General features: G+C 33.1%; 2 pseudogenes; both read right to left on the bottom strand.

Moving 5' to 3' along the window:
* Window positions 1-1,133: 1,133 nt before the first annotated feature.
* LOC120192693 lies at window positions 1,134-3,478 on the bottom strand (annotated as a pseudogene).
* Window positions 3,479-4,435: 957 nt separating this feature from the next.
* Window positions 4,436-15,136, bottom strand: LOC120192648 (annotated as a pseudogene).
* Window positions 15,137-27,784: the final 12,648 nt, after the last annotated feature.

Here is a 27,784-nt window from a genome sequence, read left to right as displayed (position 1 = left end):
ATGTTCTGAAAAAAAAAAAATTATTTTAGTAAACTTTGGGGTTAACTTTATCCTTATGTCTATACTAGGGGTGATTATCGAGCGAATTGATCGTGAGTTGGGTAATGTTCGATTCGTGCACGTTAAAAAATTTTGTTGTGCAACTCGACTTGTTGCTCATTAAAGTTGTTAAAATTTTGCTCAACTCATGCTCGTTAAAAAACTTGTTGCTTAACTCGTTACTTGTTAAGCAACTTGTTGCTAACTCGTTACTTGTTAAGCTTGCTTGTTAAGCTCGTTGTTTTTTACTATAGGTAAATCTCTAAATTATGTAGAACTTATAAACAATTAATAATTTAATCCAAAACTATCGAAAGAGTATGAAACAATTTTGAAGTCTAAACTTCAAAGTAACATCCACAAATTTATTAAAATAATAATTTAAGGTTTGATTAGTGGTGTAGTAAAATATAATTATTATTAATAATTTTCTTTATTTTTTTATTAAAAATTAATAGAATATAATTTATCATCTTTCTCATTATCTATTAGTAAATTAATATTTTTTTTAATAATTACTAAGGAAATAAAAAATTAATGAGTTGCTCGCGAACTTATCGAGTCGATTTGACTTTTTGCTCGACTCAACTCATTAAGATCTCAAGTCGAATCAATCCGAATCGAGCTTTGACTGAGTCAATTCTAACGGCTCGTGAGCAACTCACTCATTAACCCCATAGTCTATACTTTTGTGGGGAACTCCTAAATGATGCATGGGACCACTCCAAACATGAAATCGATGGTGGTTTTGGGTCATTGGAGTCTAAGAATTGCAAGGAAAAACATCCCGGATTTCACGTAATTTCCAAAACATAATACATAGTAAATCTGCATGATATATTTAAAAGAACATCAAATTGTTTTTTTTTTAATTCTTTTATAGAAAATATGTTAATTACAAATGCTTATTTCTTTTCTAATCTACAGGAATGACCAATCTATTGATCAATCGTCATTTATCCTATAATTCATACGCATTTCTTTTACTAGGCTAGTTAAATCTAAAATCCTCCATTATCTGTAAGGGCATTGCTCTCCTATTCACAAAGCATCTACACATGCAAATTTATTGGTTCATATCCGATAGTATAATAATAATAAATAATTCACTTCAAAAATAATAAATAAATAAAAGGCTAGAGATGTCATCAAGCACTAAAATCCTTGTACTCCTCTACGCATCAAGCTGGTCGCACCGGAACATCGGTGGTCCGAACGAGTTGCGCTCATCGAAAGGAGTTCATCCCCATTTCCGTAACAGCCCGAATCTTGACATTCGAAGTACGTCTGTATGTCTTCGGGGAATTCACACTGCACCGGTTCCGTTACCGCAGGTGTAGACTGGCAGTGGTTATCGGTAGCGGAAGCCGATGTCATCTCCCATCATCTCCTTGAATTTCGAGGATTGAAGGAAAGCCCTAGGGCCGATGTGGCAGTCACGGGCCGGGCTGAGTCAACAAGGTTTCACTAGGTATATTTGATGCTTGAAGCTGCTGGTTGTTAAAGAAGCTTAGATCAAGTTCTTGATCAGGGTTTGGTGTTGCCATTGACGTAGTAGTAGTGTCTATAATGTTAGGGTTAGGGTTATTTTCTGTGTTCGTTTTGGTTAGGCTTAAGCCATTTGATGTAACGGCTTAAATCAAAGTTTGTCACTGCATTTAATCCTCGTACTCTATAGCAGCCATATCATGCTGTAGCAGCTTCTTCTTGAGTAGCTGCAGAAAAGTCAATGAACATATGATGGACCGACAAAAGATTTTATATCAGTATGAATCGTATATTTAATATAAGATCATTAATAAAATAATAATTACATTATATGAAAATCCCACCTGTCCCTCTAGTTCATCCCTAGAACATATTAGATTATGGTTAATCAATGGTTGTTTGAAAACAACGTTAAGGATTTGATTAGCCAACATGTCGTTTTCAGTATTGATTTTTGGAGTATTTTAGTCAATGAACCTAAAGTGAGTTAGCCTTTTCTCTTGGCAGAAAATGAGATGAAGACATTAATGCAAATGCATGTCCATTTCAGAAACTCCATGAAACTGCAACAAGAAAAGTGTTGAATGTGGCCACTAGAGCCAGATCATGTTCGCGTAAGCATTTTTTAACCTTTTGCTTTCTTACAGGGATGAAGAAGACAAAGGAGTGTTAGACATACCATACCAAGATAAAGGTACTTGTTTCCAAACACTCTCCCAATCGAGCCTCCCATCTACCATTGTGATGATGTCTGATCATTTGACATTAAGAAACAAGTGAATGACATAAATTTGTAACATGATGTTGCATTCGAGACGTCGATTGGTGAGACGAAATTGATGAACAGAAAAATGAGTTATGATATCTACCTAGCAACGCCTCTGTATTTCGAGACTCCCCTAGAAAACCACTGGATTTCCTGCAAATTCAAGATCAAATACATTTATTTAACTGTTACCATCAATCAATCCTTCTTCTTATAAATTAATCCAATGAATATTCAGTCAGTAATTTCACCTTCTCAATGATCCAATACACTCTTCTCTTGACTGGTTCTCCATTTCTTTCACTGCTTCTCGTACGTTGATAACTGCATTGTTGGTGCTAAATAAGTCTTCTTCTCACTCTTCCCAAAAACCATACATATAAAAGAGATAAAATTACCGGAAAGTTAGTATGGTATCTTGACCCCAATATTTGAGCTGCTGCTAAATCATAAGCAGTGCCGCAGCTTCTTCATCATCATAAGCACCTGAAGAAAAGTAATGAAAATTTCCCAGATATCAGCTAAAAACTCAATCCCTTATAGCACAAAAATTCATTAAAATTAACCCTCCGAGTATTTTAACATACCAAGATAAACTGCACGGTGTGTTTACGAATAGCACCAGACCACAGCAACACCAGCAGAAGTTTAAAACTTCATCAGCTTATTACATAATCCAATTATGATAAAAAAAAAATATTGCAGAATAGCACAAAAATTAGCATAAAATTAACCCTCCGAGTAGTATTTAACACCAAGATAACTGCACGGTGTGTTTTACGAATAGCAGCACCAGACCACAGCAACACCAGCAGAAGTTAAAACTCATCAGCTTATTACATAATCCATTATGATAAAAAAAATAAAATATTGCAGAAAAAAAAGCGTTATTAACCTTGACGTCCTTCTTGTTTTGTGATTCGTTCCAGCAGTTCTTGTCCCATAGATGAGCTTCATATCGACCTGTCCATATGTCTGCAACACTCAACATGGTTAACAAGCAAGAATTCAAGCACAACATACATATATAAACTAAAAAAACTTGCTGGTGACTCCTCGATAAATGGGCTTCGTTGAGGGTGAGTCTCTTGGAACACTTCTCCTAGTTCTCTTCACCTTCGTAACACCATTACTGGCAGTGGTAGTACTATTTTGTGCAGCGGTTTTGTGTGATAATTTCGCCATGAAAGTGTTGATTGCTCAACTACGTATTTGAAACGAGAGAAAAAAAATTGGAAGAGATGACCGAGTCCTCCAATGAGAGGGATTTAAAGGGTGATGAGAGGAGGTTTTTTTATAAAAAAAAGTAAGAGTTTTGGAAGCTTGTGTGGGTGATCAAAGAGTAATAGCCGTCTAAGTAGAAGAAATGTAAATTTGCCGGCCGGCTTCATTATCTATCTCCCTTGTCTTACTTAACTTGGTGCTGTTTCCCTCTCATAATTAAGAGTTTAAAACTATGAATGTCGATGATAATTTGTTGAGTTGGTACCGTAGAGACGTTCGGATTTGGAGGGTTTAAGTTCCAATTTATAAAAATTTTTGGTTTGGATTGATCTTTTAATAGTCATACGAATTTAGATGTACGTATATTAATAAAGTGTTAAGTTTTCAAATTTTTTATATTTAAAATATCTTTAAAATAAATATTTTTATCATTATAATTTAAATTTTCTTACTTAAATAATAACTAATTCTTTTAACATAATATTTAAATTAATGTAGACAGGTACAAAGAATAATTTCAAAATAAATGAAATTGATACATGTTTTTTAAATAAACAAATTTGTAGTTAATCGAATGTTTTGTAAAACTACACGTGCAAAATATGGAAAGGATTGAAACATAACACACAATTATGAAAATAATTATAACATGTCAAGAAAGTAAGGTGTGCACTACTGCACTCTCGACAATATGGGTTTAATTTGAATGCCAGCAGTGGAAGCCTGATGCATTTGAAATTGCGGGCACGGGAATCAGTTTTTCATGCATTTCATTGTTCTCGGGCCATTTGCTCGTGGTGCTACCTCAGCTCGCTGTAACTATCATTGGTTTCGTCTGGCACCGGTAACCTGTGTGTATTAGGCATCTTAGAGCTAGGTAGAATTGTCTCTGTGTTCGCGGAGTAAATGCACTTTAATGCCAGAAAGCCGAAAACCAATATGCTATTGCATTATTGTCTAATTTACAAGAAATTTATCCTAGGATAACTACCTAGAAGGTGCAAATATTCCACTGTTTCATGTCTCCATTGACATCCATTAAGAAGTGATGGAAGGAAAATAGCAAAAAGTTTTCGGTAAAAAGAGCAAAAGTACTAGTCATAGACCAACTACTCAACGGAAAATAGTCATGGTATGTCCTCATACCAGTCTGTCAAGCCTCCTTGTGGCAAAGTCGAACTGTATCACAAAGTATTCAAACCGCCTCGGTTTAACCTTTACTGTAAACATGTTTTGTGCTTAGCAGAATAAACTTCCTCATTGTTGCACTTTCTCCACTGGCTCTACACCTAGTGCTTACTGGACAAATCATTCGGTATCCAAAAGTCATTTTTTCTTCAGCTTGTAACCTCTACAATCTCTGCTTCACCATCGATGTAATCCCCAGCATTTGCCTAATGTCGCATCGACTTGCATGTCACTGCAAGCTTCTTTTCCCGCAGTAACACTACCGGTCAAAGGAACCACATCTGTAGGCTTTCCTTCATTTTCAGGAAGCTTGTTTTCATTGGCTAAAGATTGATCTCTCGATGGTTTCTGCTCGCTTGAATGATTTTCACCTTTGATTTCTGCGGAGGAAATCTCTGGAGTCTGCTCCACTAGTACTGCTTCATTTTTGTTTTCAGCTCCAATGTCATCAGTTACAACAGCTGGTGGTTCTACTGATTCTATAGGGGTTTGAGATATCCATTTTGAGTCACGGAAACACCATTTAGCGTCATCGGGAGCACAGAATAATCATTTGGCGAAATTGGCATACCATTTGGAGAGACGGGGTAACCATTAGGAACCACCCAAGGTTGGCCTGGTACAATTCAGCTGCATGTGGGTTCATTATTCTCGGAGGACTGTAGAGGTTTCCTTCTCCAGAAGGTTCACTGCTGTGGTAGCTAGACTTATTTCGTGGAAAACGATTTCCGGATCTGTTATAGCCTCCAGAGAGCCTAGGTCCATATGGAACTCGAGCCGTTGCAGATTGATGAGGTGATCTACGGGCAGAGTTAACTTGAAGCATTGGGTATATGCACTGGAGGGGGCAGAAGTCCTCCGGGATCCCTGAAAACCAGGAACTGTAACTGAGCTAAAAACTGGAATTGTTGATGGATTAAATGGGGGTGCAGCTGCAGAAAGTTTGTAATCTCTTTACCAATTTCTGCTTCATCCGACTTTTCGCCTTCAGCTAGAAACTGCTTAACACTATCTTCAACTGGTAGCTCTTTAGGATCTTCATCTAACACTTTTCCTAAGGGATTAGAGGCCTCGTTCGCTGGCAACCGGGCTGTATTTTCATTTACAACAACCGAAGTTTCTGAGTTGGAACATAACTTGGCATTTATCTAAAGATCCAACATCCGATGCTTCGATTTTTGAATTAGCAGCATTTGACTCCTTGCTAAAACCAGAATCTTCAGATCCATTAACAGCTTCATTTTTTGTGGTTTCAACACCACTTTTGACTTCTACTGTCTTGGCTTCTATTTTTATGTCTTCAACTGCAGTGCTCCCTTTTTCAAGCAAAGCTTCACTCATCCCCAATTCCCTTATTATCTGCATTTTTCTTTCTTCATTAGTTGTGCCTTCCATTTCTGTCTCAGAGCCATACACTCTTTTCTCCCAGTGGCTTTTGGAACTTCTTCGTTAGCAACCTTGATGGTGTGGCATCTGATGCTGTCTCTTGGCTTGCCTGAGCATTTTGTTCTGGAAGAGGATTTCCTTTCGGCAACTGCTCTGTCACTGCCTTTACAATTGTCCCAGGCGGGGCCAAAGCAACTTCTTTGTAGGAGAATAGTTTACCAACTGCCTGCACACTGATTGGACTAGCTACTTGAGTTAGCTTGGTAACTTGTTCAGTTGAAGCTGAGCTACCATGGGATGATTTTGGGTTTACAAGTTTCTCCACTCCACTGACTGTGCTGCTCGGATTTTAACTTTGGACTGAAGCTTGAACTTTTAACGAACTTTTTGGAAGCTGAAGGACTAGGTCCAACTGAAGCCGTAGGCTCATTGGGGCTTGTTCTCGGAGATGCAAAATTATTAGGCTTCCGCCGGTATCTTGAGGATTGGGACACATTCATGAAGTTCGTATTCAGTTTCTCTAGACTTGGCCTCCTTGAAGAAGAAGATTTACTAGCAGGTGAACGACCTTTAGGAACAGCCTCTTGCCATCCTTCATCTGATATGTCATCCTGTTCTTGGTCAACATTTTTAACCAACACCAGCTTATCTTCTTGCAATGAATCAGCTTTCTCGTTACCGGGTTCCACAAACTCAGCTTCAGATTTGTTTTCTTTATTACTAGAATTCTCCATAACAGGAGAAGTCGGCGAAGGAACCTCATCATTCTGATATTCATCAGATGTTGTCTCCCAATTTTGGCCTGGTTTGCCTCTAATCTGTTCGTTGAATGAAAATTTTTGTTTAGATACATCATCAATGAAGATAATATAAGCAAAAGTACATGTTCAACGACTAACCTTTGCACGAGCTTTCTTTTGGGCATCTCTTGCTCTCATATCTGAGTCTGGGGTTATATAATCCAAAAGGTCTGATACACTGATACGAATAGGAAACTATTGTAAATACTACTTAGGTGAAAAAACACAAGTGACTCCACAATTAAATTTATCTCTAGTATGACGTTTCCTTGGGGTAAATCATCTTCTTTTAAGTTCATTCCCAAAAGGTTAAATCAGTAACAAAAAAAAAAAAAAACTGTCCAACAATTTTAACAGCAAAATAGAAGCCAATAGCAGGAAAACTTTCAAGCCTAGTTAAAAATTTTGATTGGTCTCGAACCAAATTGATTCTGCTCATAAATTGCACCTTAAATGGCCTTTGCTGGATATTGATGCATCAAGCTTTGGAGTACCGTTCCGTGCAGCCTCTTGCTGCTCTAAAGCCTTAGCTTCAAAATACTCGAGCCATGCAGCCGCATCCTTCAGAAGACATAAAAATATCATATTATCAGAGGACCAGTGATCATTAATGCAATTGGATTTAATCATAAACATCAAATTACCTGTGTACGTAGGTCCTCAGATCCTAGTTTTGCCTGCAATATTTGTAGTGTAGTTTGTTCATGTTGAACACTTAAGGAGTAAGCTTCCATCAAGGAGAGAGCAATAGCAATGGCATGGTAGCTGGCAGCAGTCTGTAGACGCCGGAAATACATTAAACATGTACTTTTATTTTCATCTAATTAAATGACTAATAGATAGATTAGATCATTCTCGGTCGTTAATAGATAGTTTACCTGTATATGATCAGCTCCAAGTAGTCTTTGGTTGCACTTGAGGGCCTCATGGAGATATCGAAGAGCAACATGAACATTTCCCAACCCTTCTTCCATCATTGCTACATTAATGTAGGTTGCTGCCGTATTTGGATGAGATGGCCCACATGTTAAATGCAAAAGATACAATGCACGATTTACGTACCTATATGAGGAAAAAGAGAAGATTAGGCCCGAACTCTAATACGGTATTCAGTCAATGATGTTTCTTGCAATGGAAGTCATTACAAAATCACAAAGGAAAAACAACTATAAGCATTCCTAAGCACTAAACAGAATTAGGAAAAACAACTATCAGCTTTAACATATTCATAAACCTAAACACAACCTATTATCTGGTTAAGTATATGGCCTAAGCATAACTCATTGTCTTCCCTCTCTTGATCAATACCATGCATTCTTTTAACAGAAATCACAAATAAGCTTTCCTTTCTCTTTCCATTAAGGCTTAGGACTAATTTTAACCTCAAAGTTAAAAATGGCTAAAGCAAACAATGAATTTATTCGAAAGATGTAAAAGCATACTTTAATGCCAACTCCGTATGTTGAAGGCGATAATAGAAGACAGCTAGGTCTCCATAACTCTTCATTGTATCAGGATGATCAAGCCCAAGCTCTCTTTCATTTATATCCAACGCTTTCTGCTGATAAATTGTTGCCTAAACAAATCGAAAACAGATGGGTATATTGTAAAACATTCAAAGAATTATTAATGCTGGATACAGATCAGTATATTGCAAAACATTTAAAGGAATATACCAAAGTTGCCTAAGAGACAAAATTCCAAAAAAATTAAAAGATGATTTCCACTTTATTTGTTTTATATCTTTCGATCGATCTTCAATGGATTTCAATAGGTTCAAAGTTTGAGTCATTTAGAAAGTCATGCAGATAAATTTGGTCAAGTGATGCATGGATAGAAATGTTAAAATAGTTTAAAGAAAATACCTGATTGAAGTCCCCTGTATGATAAAGCACAACAGCCAACAGACTGTATGCTCCTGCAGTCATCCGATGGTAAGGACCATAAACCGACACGAGTTTTGAAAGTGCCTTTAAAATATAAAATCGAATATTGGTTTAGATGTTTTTGATATTCCTGAAGAATCAAACATTTAAACAACATACAGTGAGAAGGGTACTTCATCATACCTTAGTGCCATAATTGACTGCATCCTCCAATTTACCTTTATCCAGAGAAGTCTTAGATGACTCCAATAGTGTACGCCCATCTGCTGATGAACATGCAATATGCTGCAGGGAAGAAACAATGTCAAACAAAGTCCAAAGCAAGAACTGCAAGACAATTAATTTTCCAATGTTAAATTCCACTTTGTGATTTATTTACCTTGTATACAGGGACCATGCTTATGATATCAGACTTCCTAAAAGGAGATGGAGTATCCATGTCATAGTCCCTCGGCACAACCTCAAGCTCCACCTGAGAAATTATCATTTCGTTTAAAAATTGGAGAGGAAGAAGCATACATCTTAAGACTTCTCATGCTATGGCAAGATGATTGTACCTTATGGGACAATCCACGAAGAATGGCGAACTTTCTCAGGTCCTGACAACTTTCTGATTTCCACTGCCACCCAAACCTCTTTGAAAGGAAGGTTTCCACCCATCTCCATTTTAATTTTCATCATTAATGATATCTAGGTCACCGTTTTCATTCGGTGGTGTTCCCAACAATATATTTAAACATGCTGCTATTGATGCAGCCAAGTCATCAATACTATCAACTGAAGATACAACCGCCTGTAACACGTGTTTGTAGGCTCGAACAACCATTTCATGTATACAGAGTGATTGCACATGAGGCAGCTTGTCTGCAAGCTCAACCTAAAATAATAGGAAAGAGGAAAAGATGGGGATAAGAGATGAGTAATTGGAAATCAATAAGAAAGATGATGCATGTTATAACAAGTGCGTTTGGGGAAAAAAATACTGAGATGGCTTATTTACCACACGCCCCAGGGAACGCATTTGCAAACCCCTGGTATGCATAAAATCTGTCAAAGTCCTTCCATCAACTGGTGAAAGATCAAGGGAGCCAAAATCTGCCACCTAAAATATTTGAAGTCATACCAGCCAAATGTTAAGTATTAAATATCGCAGAGAAAAAGAAATTTTTTATTGCCAAGGTACTCACCAGTTTTGGAAGAGCAGTATCAGCATAGTATTTATGTGCCATTTCAATCAGCTCATCGGGAGACTGGCATATAAACAAACAGATATATCAATACAAAAAACTTATAAGCAGTGTGTTTTCTGACTTTTTGAGAGAGCGAGATATAGAGATGCTTAATGTGTAGGAATTTTACATGTTAAACTTTTGGGGAAAGAAGATACAAAAATAAGTGCAAAGTGTCAATGGATGGATCAAATTTTTGTTGTCATTCTTCTGGGAACGTAAGCAAGTAGCAACTGACCTTAGGTGAAAGCCGGTTTCTGATTCTTAGTCTCAAATATACCGCTTCAGGAAGCAGTTTTCTCCATATCATTTCAATTTCCTCGTCTTGCTTCTCCTGTTGCTTCTTATTACTGACTTCTGATTTCGAAATCTCCGTATTCTGTTCATTTTTGCCACCTTTCGTATCTGTTTTTTTTTAATATCCTTCAGCAGTGCACCCTGCTTTCCCTTCACAGCAGGCTCGGGTTTAACATCTTCATTTTTCTTAGAATCGGTTTTCCCAGAAGCTTGATTTTGAAGATGTTGCACCCAGCATGCCCCTAGCTCCCATCTGATAGACTTGGAGTTATTAGAGGGTTCATTCTGCAACTTCTGCAAACTATCCTCTAATACTTTCCTCACCGAAGCCCTGGCAGAATGCAAGTTCCCAATATCTGTACTCTGTGACCGTTGAGCCGATGCAGTAGGAGTGGTTGACTTGAGCAATAGCATCCTTAAGCTGAAAATATTTTTAAGAACATTAATATCTTACAATCCTATGCAAGTCGTTGTGTTTACAATAAGAACAACTTGCTAATGATATGGACATGAGATGAGTTCGACCTATTGACATTTAAAGCATTTGCTCCTCCTTCAGGCTGGTCCTCGATGTCGATATCTTGCGGAATGGGATTCCCCTCCCAATTTACCTCAGCCAAAACTTTTACTACAGCTGTATAGCCACAATGTCTTACAACCACAACACCTAAAGTAGAAGTATCCTACAAAAAAGGGTAAAGTTAGCAAATGCATAGCCCTTTCTTAGTTCTCCATTGTAATAATTCAGCTAAAACGGTTCACTCACACCGAACGGTCGCATTCTCGTCGGCGGTTATGCCTTTAAGTAGATTTCTCCGAGTGAGCTCCTCTTGTGGCAATCCGAGAACCCGACTCCCCTCATTTTTACAATCTAATTTCACACTTGCATCAGGAACATCTCTTGTCACCTTAATAATCAAATCTCCCACTCTTTCTTCATGCAAAACTGAAGAAGAAGGTTCGTTCAAAGCATTCTGATTGATTTCGATGATGTTCTTGATCGCCGTGATTGCTTTAAAGACCGAAACATCGACGAACAAACTATGGAGCATAAATGCTTTCCTATCTCGTATTTGCCTCTCCTCTGGTGTTTTGCAAGGCATAGCTGCCAAAATCGCGAACTCTTTTGCCCATTGTCTATTGTCATGTTTACCATCTCTTCCTTGTCCACCACCATTTCCTCCCCAGTTTTCATCTTCCACTGGAAGTGGCGGAAAAGCCGACGGGTTATCCACTACCACAGGAGGAACAACCCAAGTATTTGCCCGAAAACCATAAGGAAGGTTGCCAAACTGAATTTAAATATGAAAACAAAATAAAACAAAAGTGAGTTCCAACCCAACTGCTCTAAATCGTATCAAAATGCAGCAACTGGATCGAAAATTTTACTACTTTATTATGCTCGGTGAAAGCTTTCATAAGAGCCTTGTATGCCTGCAAGAAAAATTAGTGTTCCTTAAACTGAATAAAACTTTCATAGAAAATTAAACAACTTCAAAGAGATGCCATGGAACTTACAGCATCAAAGACCCTGCTAATCTGCTGCAGAAGAGTGACCAGAGAGTGACACCGAAGCGGTTGCTTTCCGGCCGGGTAAAACCCCTTCCGGGACGCAACTATGGTCATCGGTTTTCCACTACAAACTCGAACCTACAGTTTTAGTTGGATTCCATAGGATCTAATTAACCACACATCTTTTAAAGCAAAAATGAAATAAGAAGATCAAATTAAAGAATCCCACTTACATCAATTTGGAAAAAGTCATCTACTGTTTTATCCTCCAGGAATGGACGACTGGATCTTCTAATATCTGTACAAATTAAATGAGAAAATAATATCAACATCGACAAAAAGAAAAGAAAAAATGTTCATGCATCGCTATAAATAAGAAATTACATTGGATAGGAGGAGTGATGTGAGAGAAGGAGAAGAAGTCGTAGAACTGGCCGAGCCGCGGCGGAGAACACATCGACACCGCCGCAGTAGCCTCGATTTTTCCTTCGCCTTGGAGTTATCGGGAGATTCACCCCCATGGGTTGGACCATTGTCGAGGGCAGTCGATTCCTTAGAACCCGATTCTTTGGGACTGGTTCGACCAGCCGATTTCGGCGTACCGAATGAGGTTGTGCAGGCGACAATGTCGAGGAGCCGTCGGATGTGCGCGACCGCTAGATCCTCCGTGTAATCCTCTGCATAGAATTAAGTTAAAAAGACGAGTAACCAAAGACACCAAAAGTTAACAGCAGAATCGGGCAAGACACCTTGGATGATAGACAGCTGACAAGGTTTAAGCGAGACAATGTCGACGGAATCCTTAACTCGATTTCCTCGTACCTGTAGAAGAAATTTTCAAACGTTAATACTGTTCCAAAGTAGATGTAATTAAGGCATATGGTGATTGCCATCGATAAACTGGTAAAAGCTGCTCTGGTCTGCCCTACTGCATGTTTTTCCATGTACGTGGGTTTCGATTGGCATATTTCCATTTCCCAAAATAGAAAGGGTGTAATTTCTTTTTCTTTTTACCTCGTGATTGAGGGAGAAGTTTGTCAAATGACAGGTCTCAACGTGGACTGCTAAAAGCTTTCTTACAGCCAAGATCTTGTCCGAAGATATCCCCTGCATTTAGGAAAAATGAAAATGTCAACCTAAAAAAACATATATTTTAAAAATGAGTTAATTACATCATATCTACTCAAACTATGATCCCTATTCTAAATTGATCCTTATACTTTTAAATGTTCCAATTTCATCCCCAAATTATGACTTTTATTCTAAATTAGTCCTCAAACTTTTAAATATTTCAATTTCATCCCAAAACTATGACCCTTATTCTAAATTAATCTCCAGACTTCTGAACATTTCAATTTAATCTCAAACTATCAAAAGTTTGGAAATGAAATTGAAAAATTCAAAAGTTTGAGAATCAATTTAGAATGAGGGTCAAAGTTTGAGGATGAAATTAGAATGTTCTAAAAATTAAAGACTAATTTTATATAAAAATCATAAATTAAAGATGAAATTAAAACATTCAAAAATTAAAATACCAATTTAAAATAAAAAATCATAATTTAAATATATATAATAAAAGTAACTCTTTAAGAATAAAAATATCGTCACAAACCATTAGGGGTGTTTGGTTCAAGGATTGTGGGATTCCCATGGGATGAGAATCCTACATTCCCATGTTTGGTTGGCCTGGAATCTCATTCCCGGTAATATTTTATTACCAATAGTAGATTTTTTGGGGTATATTACTGGGAATGTCATTACCTCCCTTCCCTTAGTTATTGTAACATTACCGGTGTTTTGGACTAAAATGCCCTTAAATTTTTATTTTTTTTCAAAAATATATTTCTTCTGTCATTGAATAATAAAAATTCTACGAAGGTTAAATTACAAATTTATCCTTAAATTATTTTAGATTTACAAAAAAAATATATAATTAAATTTTTATATAAAGTTGAAGGGTTAAAAAAAATTTACCCTTTCATTAAAACTTTTTTATATTTTAAATTTTGTAAACAAAAATTATATAAATATTATGAATTTAATTTTTTTTAAGAAAATATATAAATATTTTACAATTTGTAATATTATACAAATATATAATAAGGACAATTTGGTCAAATATACATTCTAATAATCTTTTATTCCTTTAACCAAATACGGTAATCTTACATTCCTGCTAAACCAACCAAACACAAAACAACATTCACAGTAATCCTATTCACTGGTAATCTTTTATTCCGTGAACCAAACACACCCTTAAAAAAAAAATGTTAACCACCTCCGTTTGATTTTTTTTTTGATTTTTTTATCGAATTACTATAAAAATTAAAGTTATTATCAACCTCATAAACCTAAATAATAATTATTGTACAATTTCAAATTTTAAATATGGTTTAAACCAACAAATGGACAATAAAAGAAAGGAGGGGATGGATACCTTGAGAGTAACTTGGGATTCTTCAGGTGTTTCTACGATAATTTCGGTTACAGTTGGTAGAACTGTACAGAACAGAAAATGGAGCAATAAAGTTTCACTTTTTAAAATCTAAAAATAAGAATTTTAAAATGCAAGAATCCAGGAAGAAAAGTCTTCAACCAATGATAAATATTACGATAAGATATATCATAAAGGTAACTATCGTTGAAACCATAAACGCTGATACGTCGCGATAAGGTTATATATCGGTTATGATTATCTCATCATTGGCTGGGATTATTTTCCTTGGGTTTTCCCTTCGTTTTCTCGGCAACCAAACGGGGGATGGCATATAGAAAGGGAGAGAGTAAAAACAGTTACCTCTCTCCTCTTTTTTCTTCTTCTCTCCCTTGGCTTTGTGTGCTTTCGTCTTCCCTGTCTTGGGAGCCATTTGTGCACCAAAATTGCCGGATTGCTTATAATGATGTCGATTTTCTTTGGCTGCTTCAATCGGTAGTGATTCTTGGACGATAAAAACTATGACCCAGATTGTATTTATCGACTACTTTCTCTTTTCATGTACGCCTCGAGAGAAATCTCCGTCCAAAAGACTCAAAGTTTTCAACTTTCGATATCTTGACACTTGACAGAACTAAGACATAAAAGACCCAAAGCTTAACTCTAGAGAAGTAGGATTGTCTTTTTTAATTTTCTCAATGTAAAACCAGAGCATTGAAAAGATAATGTTTGGTAAGAGAGAGAATTGGGGTGGATAAGATAAATAAGCTAGGCTCTCCAAGTCCTTTGTTTGTCACACAAATAGAAGCTTAAAAAAATAAAAGAAAAAACCAGAAAAAATATAAGGGGGAAGGAAGTACTGAGAGAAAATGAGTGAGAAAGGGAGAGTGTTGAGGGGGAAGAAGATATATAGAGAGAGGTGGATAGGATAATGTGAGGCTCTTAACTCATTTTCTTGTACACAACAATCAAATGTCCAAAATGAATGCAATTTCAGGCCTCTCGTTTCTGTTTCTTTCAACTTCTTCGTAAACACCTCCACCTCATCATCTCTGTTTGTCTTGTTCTGTATTTTTTCTTTCCTTTTTTTGTTTACATGTTGAGTCTTGGAAGGCTGTGATTGGATACCAGATGCAGCTGATTTGGTGGGAGGGATTCCCACCGTTCTCTGAACATGATAAAGTTATCAGTCTGGAATAGCAAAGAATGACAACACTACATATAAGATTGAAATTTTGAAAGTAAATTTGAACTCGAAATTTGGTATTTATCTGGATATTAATCAGTACCCAATCAACCAATTGAATCGATTTATGTCGACAATATATGAATATATATACATGTGTAAACAAATGCAAACAAGTGGAGATTTGCCTGTCCATGTATTTGCCCCTCATGCATAAGACAGTGGCAATATTAACCCTTCGGTATATGATGACTGTTTTGTTTATAGACGTTTGTTATGTCAAGAAGATTCCAAATTCATCCAGACTGACTCTTCTCTTGGGCCATGCTGAAGAGTCTATAGACGTTTGTTATGTCAAGAAGATTCTAGAGTTAACACCTATACAAATATTTTCTTTCGATATATGTTTAATCTAATATAATCTCTCATGGCTTATTTTTTCTTAAAAAAATAGATTGTATAGATATATTTTAATCTTAGTGGTTGATGTAAGTGATTTAAACCACTAGAAGTAAGGAGACACAACTATAAATAGATGACTTCTCCACCTCTTCTAAGAGAAATCTTGGAAAAAACAAAGAGATTCATTCTTCACTTCCGAATAATAATATCAAGCATTTACTTTATATTTTTTCTTTTACCCTTCTCTTTGCTTTTGGTGTATCTCTTGCTGGGATGGGCTTAGGTCGGGTTTAGGGATGGACACGGACCCAAATCCGACGATTTTCGATTTGACTCGATTCTATCGAGTCGGATTTTGTCGAGTTTTTTTAGAGGCTATGTTCAGGCCGTGTCGGGTTCGAATTTAGGGTGAAAAAAATCAGACCGACCCGACATGAAAAAGGTAATTTTATCTTATATATATTATGGATAATTGCAATAATATCACTCTATATATTATTTTTTTCAATTAAATCCTTTTTTTTATTAAATAAAAGTAATGTTTTTTTATAAATATATTATTTCGGGTCGGATTCGGATTTTAACTCAAAAAATGGATCGGGTTCGAGTCGAGTGAATAGTGTTTATTTTTCGAGTCGGGTGAAGGGTATATAATTTTTGGATCTGGTCGGGTTGACAAGAAACCCGACCCATGCCCATCTCTAGGCGGGTTGGGTTGGGTTGGTTGTGACCTAAAAATTTTATACCCTCCACTGGAGATTCGATCCGACTTGAGTTTAGGGTAACTTCACTAGACCCGAAACCCGACTCGACTTTTGAGGTAAAACTAGACTCTGACCCAACCCTACTTGAATCTAAAAAATATAAACTTATTAATTTTTCAATAAATCATGGACTTAATCGAAAAATAATATAAAAAGATGTATTATTGCAATTATATCTAAATATATATGGTATAATTATATTATTTTTCTGGTTGAGTTGGGTTAGGTATTTTTCACCATAAACTTTAACCCAACCCAACCCAACCCAAACTTATTCTCTAAAAAATTTGACCCTAACTCTAATTAAAAAAAAATTGACCCGATCATGTCGGATCGGATCAAAACCCGTCGGGATTTAGTCCCGTGCCGATCCCTATCCCTAGTCATGGTCCCTGAACATGGAGAAATTATTTCAATAGATTCGCCCCTTTCTTCACAACGCTTAGAAAAGATTCGTAATGCTTGGGAGTGGGATTGCTTATCCGTTTCGTCGATAGCGATATGATCGTACGGCTAGGGAAGGAATCCGTCTTGAGCGCTCGAGTTGTTGTTATCAGGGTCTAACTCTTGGTATCTGTCACCGTCAACATCAACGTTATAATGCTTAGAAAAGATTCGAGTTGTTGTTATCAGGGTCATAATCCTTCTTGGGAAGGAATCCTCGTTATTTTCGCAGTCTTCGGAGGTGCTATCAACCTCATCGTTAGCTTCCTCCGCTGCATACCCGCATCGTCATCAACTTCCTCCGTTCCATCGTTAAAAACATTTTTCCTTTAATAGCCAGTAAACTCATTTAAACAACGAAATTTACGAGTAATGCATCCATCCATTTGCCCTCCATGTATTACCATCACCCTTGAATTCGATCAAGAAGCACAATTTGTTTTATGCAGACCGCTTAGAATCTTAAACCACCATGTTTATTTGCTTCCAAGATGTTGTGTACTAATGTGATTCAATGATTTCCCCCCTCAATATGCAAAATAAGCATTTGATATATGATGATTGCAATGATTGAATTACATGGCAAGTTGAAGGAGACTTGACCCAACTTTTTGGAATTAATTATTTTAAAGAATTATTTATCAATTTTAAAAATTAAATAAATATTTTTTTATTGGTTTAAATTTTTTTGTTAATTTTAAAATTTAATAAATAATATTTTAATTATATTTTTTGGATTTTAAGTGATACTTAGTTTTTTCAAAAATTCATTTACATATTATTTATATTTAATTCTATAATTTTTTATTTTGATTTCATCCTTGATTTAACTCAGACATTCCATCATATTTACATTTTTTAATGAAGAGAATTGAATATTATTTTGTAGGCACAGAAATTTGTCTATTTCAAATTATTAAATTTTTGTTGTAATTTTTTCATTGTTTGAATTTTAAGCGATGTATGAACTAAACGACTTTAGTGGTTAAGGGGTTGTTGTTATCTCTTAAAGTCTCATATTCGAGCACGGTGTTTACAAGTGTGTATGGACATTTATTATCAATTGTTTAAGAGTATTTCGAATAAATATTATTTTATATTTACCTTATATTAATTATAATTGTTTTAAGCGATTATCAATTAGGTTTAAATGATTATTGGGCTTATATCTAATTTCCAAATCATTTTGACATTAAAGCCCACTTTGGTTGGTTTTTCTTTTTCTTTTTTGGATCTTTTATGTTATAGGTTTAAATTAGTATTTTATATTGTATTATTTTAGTATTTATTATTAATATATTAAATAAAAAAAAGGATGAATAACGTGGATTCTAAAATCACCAACGTTTATGTTTGATGGCAGATAAGAATTTTGCATGAAATTTGTTGGACAACATTGTAAGAAAGGTTAAAACATAGGATAGAAGTAGGGGTGTTCAAATCCTGCTACCCGGATTTTTGGGTACCTGAAGTGTTGGGTATCCGGATCTTCGAGTAGTTGATTTGTCGGCCCGTGTCTTGACCTGAATTTTGCGGATACCTAATAATTGGGTATCCAGATTTTGCGGCTACCCATAATTCAGGTACCCGGTACGTGGTTTTTTAACTAATATGAAAACTAGCTGCTCAACCATTTATAGGCATGTAATTAACAAAACTTATTACTTTTAGAATTTAATGCAACAAATTAGCAAAATTCAGTAATGTCCTTTCATATTTTTCAACAATTAAACTAACATATCAATTTTTATATAATACGAAGGTTAATTATGATGAAATAAATTAGATACACTAACTTTTCAATTTTCAGAAAGTGGAATGATGCAATTTAATAATTAGACTTCGTAGCGTTTTTTGAATTTTTTAATTAAAATTTTAACGTAATATATATAGATTTTGTCTACAGACAAGAAGATGTCCTTCAAGCTAGGTATCGAGCCTCCTTTCTTGCCCTTGTTAGCACCACGATAGTCTCAACCATAACCTCATTGGTTAAGCATATTTAATTAAGATGTCCTTCAAGCTAGGTGTCGAGCCTCCTTTCTTGCCCTTGTTACCACGATATTTAATTGAATTGTCATTTCTCGAGCACCTCAGAGTTTTTCTTTATCAGGATTTTGCATTAAATTACCCGGGTAAGAAGGTCGAGTATTTTTACACCCCTATACAGGAGTAGGTTGGTAACACCATAAAAATATTTTAGTTAAATTTTTTTGTTATTACCGTAAAGTTAATATTAAAATATAAAAATTAAGAAAAATGTTGTAAACAGTGAGCTCAAATCAACCGCAAAAATTGAGATTTTTAACTTTTTTATTTCTAACTTTACGTTTAGAAATAAATTTATATTTTTACCATTACTAATGCATGAGTTCCACTCATATATGATAAATCTTTTTAAATTTTATCTATGAATATATATATATATATATATATATATATATTCAAAGGCCTAAAGAATAAATATATTTAAATTATTTTTATTTTATATAAACTAGTATTTTTTAAAAATATCAAATTTACGATTATAACCACAACCGTAAACTAAACATATCCAAACCGTATCGACAATTATCATTTAAACCTAATAAGTGACGTGAAAATATTAGACACAAATACAAAACACCTATCTAAATCTCATTATAGGGTCCAAAGCAGTAAAAATCAACATGATAACAAATAAAAGCTATCTTGATCAGTCATGGCGATGTCAAATCTAACCCTGAAAAAAAAGATAAAATAAAATAATAGTCAAACAGCCGAAAATATTTCATAAAAACAGAGAAAAACGTGTCATAAAGGTAAAAGTATTAAAAATAAAAAATAAGAAATAAACAAAGAATTATTGTTAAAATTTTTCATTAAAATTAGGGTTTGTCCTATTTTTTTTTCTTTTTTCTTAGCCATCGTTACTCTCCTCTCTTTTTATAAAAATTTTGTTAATTATTTCAAAATATATTTTTATAATTAGTTGATATATTTTATATATCATAGTATTAATAATTATAAACATATTTAAATAGCTATTTTTAATTTAACATAATGTTTGAAATGAACATTTAATATTTTCAAAATTATTTTTTAACAGTAATTTCAAACTGCACTATTGAAAAAGACTTTTAAAAGTTTTTTGCACTTTTAAAAATCACTTTTAAACAATGCTAAACTAGTCCTAAATCCAGGGGTGTTGAAGAATACCGTTGTAATTTTAAAAATTTAAAATTTGTATATAATTTAATTTTTTAAATATTCTTATTAATGATTTAACTATATATTCTTAAAATTTTATAATTTCGTAATCTCTAAATGTAACACCCCAACCCGTATCAGATCCGGATACGAGTCTGAGATGTCACATTAACCTTTAAAAATGATATTCTTACAAAATATCAAAATATTTGAACTCATTTTGAGAAAATACCACAATATTCTATTAAATTGTGTTTCGTATAAAATTTCCAATAAAAAAACATATTTATGAACAGTAAAATACGTATGAATTGTTCATCTGTTTCAAAATCAAATGTTATAACTTTCTTTATCTTATAAATTGTTCACCGATATACTCATTCTCAAACTTTTCTATTACTCTATATCTTCTCTTGAACATTCAAATCCTTATCTCATTCACTACATCACATTACCTAATTAAAATATACAACTGTATCCGGATTCACTTCATATTTGGTTATCATGACTTAACAATATCTTATAATTCCAATACATTTCAATCATATAATTTTGTTAGCCATCGCTAACTCTTGCCATCTATAATGCAAACCCCTTATCATATCCACACTCTTGCTTAAACACAATACTATCTATATGTCTATTATTTCTTTTCACATATCACCTCTTCAACAAATCTTTCGTGCTATCATAAACTTCACTTCATTACTTTAATTCTTTCATTACCTTTTTCCCTTATTCTTTTACATTCTTTTCATATCATTTATACTTATCCCTCTTTATCCCTTTTAACTTTTCTATCAATCATTTGTTTCCGTCAAACATAGAAATCCTTTAACTTAATACATTCACTATCACACTACTTTATTGGTCAACTTATTTCTTTCAATCAAAACGTTAAACCTTCATCAAACTATCCATATGTATTATTTCCAGCTAAAATAATTCATCATCTATTTCTTTCACTTATCAAACCTTCATTCTCATTCATCCATATTACGATTCCTTTGGTTCAAATTCAACCATTCCATTTACCTTTTTATAATCAGCATTTTCTTATACATAACTAAATCATATCATGTCCTTTATACTCACATGCTCTTGTATATCACATATATTTATCCTTAACTATCACTCCTTATCATATTTTCATAAATTTGTCAGTCAGCTTTACTTGCACAGAACCTTATTCTTTATCATTATTATACTTGTGTTTTCTCCACTTGTTTCAAAAATTACCAGATCTCAATACTCATCTCATCCCTTTAAAATAATTTTCCTGCTTCAATTTTCATAACTTCTAACAGAGCTTTTAACCCAATTCACAAAGGTTGTCTTTAACCCTGACTTATTATCAATAACTCCTTGTTTAATCTTTCAAAATCAAACCCTACTACTTGAGTCTGTCGGAATCTTATCTGATTTGATTCTATGACGGAGAATACAACTAATTCATATATGGTTTAAAGTTGAAAACCATAATCTCTATCTTTCTTTGATGGTGCTTAACTCTATGAAGCACTAATTCTCTTAATCATCTGAGATTTTTATTCTCCAATCCTTTTATTCTTATCTCTTTCTAGAGCTTTAACTCGATTAACCATTTCTTGAAATGAGAACAATTTCAAAAACAGTAACACTCTTTTAATTTAAGGCGCAAGCCCTAAACAACCAATCACATGTTCTTTCTTATCATTCTTAATCAAAAATCAACTCAACAATAAATTTGTTTAACTTATTAAACTTATACTCATACACATGCATATGTAATTTCCTTGCTTCAAGCTCATATATTCGAGCTTCATTTGTTTTATGAATTGATCATCCATGTACTTATTTTTGAACTCTTCTACAAATGATAACCACATCACTTGATCTTTTAGCATTCTTATGGTGACATTTGTTCACCATACTTCTAGCTTACCCACGTAGTAACGAAACTACTCAATTTAACTTCACCACTTTGGAGAAATGAACACCTTCCAACATTATCTTCATATTATTTAACCAAAGGTCTGTAACAACAAAACCTTCCTCAAATTCACCCTTAAAATCGGGTGTTCTCAACTCTTTTCGATACATTCATTCTATGAATTATAGAAGTATAAAATTAAAAACACATCATAATATCATTTAACATCATGAGACATTCTCTAATCTTGTACAGGTACACCCTGAGGTTTTTCGTTATTCTCCCTGTCTGGCCAGGGCAGGTGAATGCTATTACCTTCAGTTTATTGCCTTATGCTTCACTTTGGAAACTCTTATGATCATACATCTAATATAACATAGCATTTTAATTATATTAGCAAGACAATATACACCTTACACTATCAGATCAGAAAATTTTTCACTTTATGTTGGCATGTATACTTTTTAAAACACTTTTGACTTCATTTTTAGCCTAGAATCGGCTAAACTGTAGCTCTGATACCATTAAATGTAACACCCTAACCCGTACCAGATCTGGATACGAGTCCGAGATGTCACATTAACCTTTAAAAACAATATTCTTACAAAATATCAAAAAATTTGAACTCATTTTAAGAAAATACCACAATATTCTATTAAATTGTGTTTCGTATAAATTTTTTAATAAAAAAACGTATTTATGAACAATAAAATACGTATGAACAATACCATATGAACAATGATGAACAATATCTGCTACAATATGCTACAGGGAATCAATACCCTGCTACAGTACTTCCGAAAAATACGTATAAATTTATAAAAAATATGAGGTTTCATTCGAATAAAATTTCCATTTATATATACACATTTAAAACATTACAAAACTTAATCATGTGATTTTACAAAACAGATTAGAACATATCGGATTTAAACCTTTATTTACATGCCAACCACTATCCTTATTACAAAATACATAATATACATTTATTTTCTGATCTGATCTTTGGAAATGAGAAACTGACCTGTCTAGCATAACTTTTACCAATATTCCTCTTCTCGGAACCTACGCGTGAAACAATCACACACTAAGTCGTTGACTTAGTGAGGCATATAAAACATAATTATATGTTAACTATAACTTCTACAATGCATGAACATTTGATATTACCTTATCATACCAAAGCATATATTCTTTTCTGTAATATATACATACATGCACATATCATGTAACATAACATCATTAACATGCTTATCATTTCTCATTTTATCATCACTAATTTCTTTATATCATATAAGCCTATGTTGAACATTTCCATATATATTATAGAACACATATATCATTTCATAACAAAACACACATAATATCATATAATTCATGTAACAAATACATCACATATATTGTATTTTTTATTGTCTCTTTCTTAGCCCATGGTACACTGGTGAGAACTGAAGGTATGTGAGTACATTGAGGTTGTGCACAAATGCTGTCACCACAGCTCGTATAAATTTGCACCGTAGTGCCACGTAGAATATGCACCGAAGTGCCGCGTAGAAATGCACCATAGTGCCATATAAGATTGTCCATAAGGACCACATATAAATTCCTTAAGAATCATATACATATACCAATGATCAAGTAGGTGTCTCAAAAGACCTCATACATATTTCAAAGAATACATATACGTCCCGAAGGACCACGTAGAATTTGTCCCGAATGACCGCGTAGACCCTCTACTCTTGGCATGCCAACTATACCTCTAGATCTCATAACACATAACATGGGCATTATTTTTCATATTTATCACATATCATATCATCACATAGTTCACTTACACGTAGAACATTTCCATATGATTCATATTCATATGTCACATAGCTTATACTTTGTTCTTATGCCTTCTCATAGACATATATTCTTTCTCACGTAGTCACATAGGTTCATATCATATAAAATATATCATTTCTCATTTGTCCATGTACGTATGTCATATCTTGTTCACATATGTTCGTATATACATCACATAGCTCATCACATAGGCATGTATTCTCATATATTCACATAACTTAGATCGAATATACATATATTCCCATATACATGTCATTCCATTATTCTTATTATTCTTATCATCCCCATTAACCCCTTTTACTTACCATATTCATATCAAATAACACATATATATCACAACACCAAGGAACAAACATGTCATCATGTAATTTCTATAACATATTTCATATTCTTATATAATCTTATAGATTATTTATATTTTTTCATATGACTTATCAAACTAACATATACTTATGCAAATCATGTAACATATATTATAACCTGTTAACACATATAAATCACATAGCATTTTAGAATTTACTTCTTACCATAGTAAATCCGTTACTGGCTCATCGCAAGCCAATGTTCGTTCTATAACATAAGCACAAATTAAATTGCACTCACCTTAGCCTTGCTTTGATTCGATCCTAATCCTTTGATTATTCCGGAACTTGTTTAGGTTCAATATCTACATAAATATAACAATTCAAAAACAACTATCAGAAGCCTAAACCTTAAACTTGATGTTGATAACCTAAGCCGATTTAATGAACCAAAGTTCCATTTTTCATTTAGGGGGAATCAATACCCCTCAGGGGGGAATATGTACCCCCTGCACAGTCTGGAATTTTCGTTCAAGCCTAGAAAATCACTACTCATGCCCGAAAATTCACTATATCAACTTAAATTCTTCATGTTTTATTCCCTTTCATATTCCTAACTCAAATATACATACTTAAACTAATTTATATCCATTTATTTCATCTTAAACCTTAAAACTCTATTCTCCATATAGAAATCAATAATCATACCATATTTTTCATGTTATCCAAACTTAATTATAACACTTCTAACTTCTTATTCTAATAGATGTCAAATCAAATTCATCCTCCAAATTCATTTTCCAAATTCATTTAAACCTTCTTATTCAAAATTTCACTTAAAACCAATTTTCTTTAATCTTTCATAACTCCTTTATCTTTTGATTTTAAGATGACTTAAGTTTTCCTTAAGCTTAGTTATTATCTAATGATCAAAACCCAACTTAAAAAAATAAGCTAATAATCAAAAATTAAGAAACTCACCTTATACTTCAAGCCTCACGTATGAAGAAGGAAGAGGAGAAGATAACTCTGGAGAATTCTCTCATTTTCCAGTATTATCTCTCTAAATAGGGAGATGAAAATATCTTTCAAGCTAATTTACCATACTACCCTTTTAATTCTTTCATATTTACCACTTAATCCAATACTGAAATATTCCCATTTAAATCACCAAATTCTGAAACTTTACAATTTAGTCACTAACCCGGTATTGAGGATGTTACACTAAATTTCTAATATAACTTTTTAATTCCATACTTTCTAATATGCATGATGAATGTTTTTTTAAATGCAAATAGAGTTGTTAATTTTATTAAAAAAAAATTAAAATCACAACGAAAATTTAAAATTAGCCAATCTATATCATATAAGAAAAAGGTTAAACTCATCCCAAAAACTCGAACAAAATAGATACAAACAGATTTGACTGCATCGACAACCAAACAACAACAGATGATTAAACTATTGAAAGACCATTAATAACCGCAAATTAAAATCGAGCATCGTGAGAAAATTATCTATAAACACAAACCACATATCAAAATCCAACCTATGGCTCCAAATGAAGAAATATCAACAAAATAATATATAAGTGTTATCTCGATTAGTCGAAACGATATAAAATCTTAATATAAACATGAATGAACATAAACCTAATAAGTTGAATATAAATACTTCCAATCATTGCTTGAATTGAATGTCAAATTCAAAAGGTAATTAAATCATTATCAAACATGTCGATTTATCATCATTAAATCACGATCAAATAGATCAAATTTAACTATAAAAAAATAAAATCGATTAGAATATTTTAAACACTTAAAAAATTCATTAGATGAAACATAATTCCAAATTTAAATTAATAAAATGACTTTTTGATTTCTAGTGCTTATAGATAAAATATAGATACCTTATCAAGTTGGGGTAAAGTATACATCTACCAAAAGTTAATGTAATCCAATCCATCTGGGGAATGCTCACGTGAGGCGCTTAATATACGGCTAAAAAAAGGCGGTACCGATTTTGTTATTGACTAAAAAAAAGTGGTACCGATTTTATTATTATTGTGCATAACAAAACCAGTAAAAATTACCGAAAACATCATTATTTCTACCGGTTTTGTTATTATTTGGCATTTTATCGGGAAAAAATATATCGGTTTTGTTATTGTTGTGCATAACAAAACCGTTAAAAATTATCGAAAATATCATTATTTTAACAAAACAGGTAAAGCACTACTGGTTTTGTTATTTTTTAACGGTTTTGTTATTGTTGGATATTTTACCAGAAATGTTAAAAAACATTGATGTTTTAGGTATCTTTTACCTGTTTTATTAACCCAACAATAACAAAACCGATAACAATAAACTTTTTTTAATGATAAAATTAGTAAACACAAATTATACAATTTTTTAATTAAAATATTAGAATAATTTATTTAATATTATTTATGTCAATATTACTATTAAAATATTATATCTATAATTTTATAAATAAAAAATTATGATTATTATATTTTATTAAAATAAAATTATTATAATTATATTTATTATTTATTATAATAAGAATAATATATCATTAATTATATTATAATGAGAGAATAGTGAAACACATGTGTCGATACATTTTCAAAAAGTATCGACACATATGTTACATCGAAACCGATAATTATAATATAATAGGTAAATTTACAATGTAACCGGTATAAATATACCGATTTTATGAGAGAATAGGTCAACATAATGTATCGACACAAATTTAAATGTGTCGATACATTTTGTCCAGAATGAATGCCAAACGAGGTGCACACATAAAGTGTCGATACATTTATTAAAAGTATCGATCCCAAAAACATCGAAACCGATAATTACAATGTAAAAGGTAAATTTACAATGTACTCAGTATAAATATACCGATTTTATGAGAAAATAGGTCTACATAATGTATCGACACATTTTAAGTTTGTGTCGATACTTTTTCCAAAATGAATGCCCAACGAGGTGCACGCACAAAGTGTTGATACATTTAAAATTGTATCGATCCCAAAACATCAAAAAACCGATAATTATAATGTAATAGATAAATTTGCAATGTTTATTTTAAAAATAATAATATTATTTTTTTAATAAATAATATTAATTTATTGTTATCCTTGGTAAAATTTTAAGTGTTTCCTAATATGTTTTAATAACAAATTAAGTAATTAACAAAATAATGTTATATAAGCGGTTATTACTTAACTTGTACGTTATAAAAAGTATTAATGAGTTTTTACGTCATTAAAAACAAAATCCTTATAATAAATAAATAATCTTTGCAAGTCCTTTACAAATTACGTTAATATGTATGTAATAATTAGATAATAAATATTTTTTACAATTCATAAATAATTTATTTTCAAATAATATTCTTATTATATTATATTATAAACTTAATTACAATATGCAATTATTTTTTTAGTTAATAAATGAATATAAAAAATATTATAA

This window comes from Hibiscus syriacus, unplaced genomic scaffold (assembly GCF_006381635.1).
Source record: "Hibiscus syriacus cultivar Baekdansim isolate YM2019G1 unplaced genomic scaffold, ASM638163v2 tig00116976_pilon, whole genome shotgun sequence".
Taxonomy (NCBI): Eukaryota; Viridiplantae; Streptophyta; class Magnoliopsida; order Malvales; family Malvaceae; genus Hibiscus; species Hibiscus syriacus.
This window is presented reverse-complemented; position numbering and strand designations above follow the sequence as displayed.